Here is a 317-nt window from a genome sequence, read left to right as displayed (position 1 = left end):
GAGACACGAGGACAATATTCACATCCTAATAACATTTCCACAAATCAGAATCTTTCCTGCGTCTTGGGCCGGGGTGCGAAGCGGTGATACCGGAGTGTCGCCATGGGAACATAAAGCCAAAAATGAGACTGAACTTCCCTCCGGACCGAGTCGCATTGTTCTGGGTCAGCGCTGGAAATGCCTTTTGCTCCTCGGTACCTCGGGTCCGTCCAGCGCCCGCTCGGGGGGTCTACAGCTAAGATTTATGGGGGGATGGAAAGCGTTGCACGCGGTCGGCCATATTGTGCCGCACATAGACTTGCGTCTGATTACCACTT

General features: G+C 53.9%; 1 protein-coding gene across 1 annotated transcript in view; it reads left to right on the top strand.

Annotated features, from left to right (window-relative positions):
• The window catches only part of PIK3C2A (phosphatidylinositol-4-phosphate 3-kinase catalytic subunit type 2 alpha), a gene marked incomplete at its 5' end in the record, with an annotated part of 40,727 nt that overhangs the window by 7,474 nt on the left and 32,936 nt on the right, over window positions 1–317 (top strand). The window lies entirely within an intron of this gene.

Source organism: Nanorana parkeri, unplaced genomic scaffold, assembly GCF_000935625.1.
Source record: "Nanorana parkeri isolate BGI_ZX_2015 unplaced genomic scaffold, ASM93562v1 scaffold2136, whole genome shotgun sequence".
Classification (NCBI taxonomy): domain Eukaryota; kingdom Metazoa; phylum Chordata; class Amphibia; order Anura; family Dicroglossidae; genus Nanorana; species Nanorana parkeri.
This window is presented reverse-complemented; position numbering and strand designations above follow the sequence as displayed.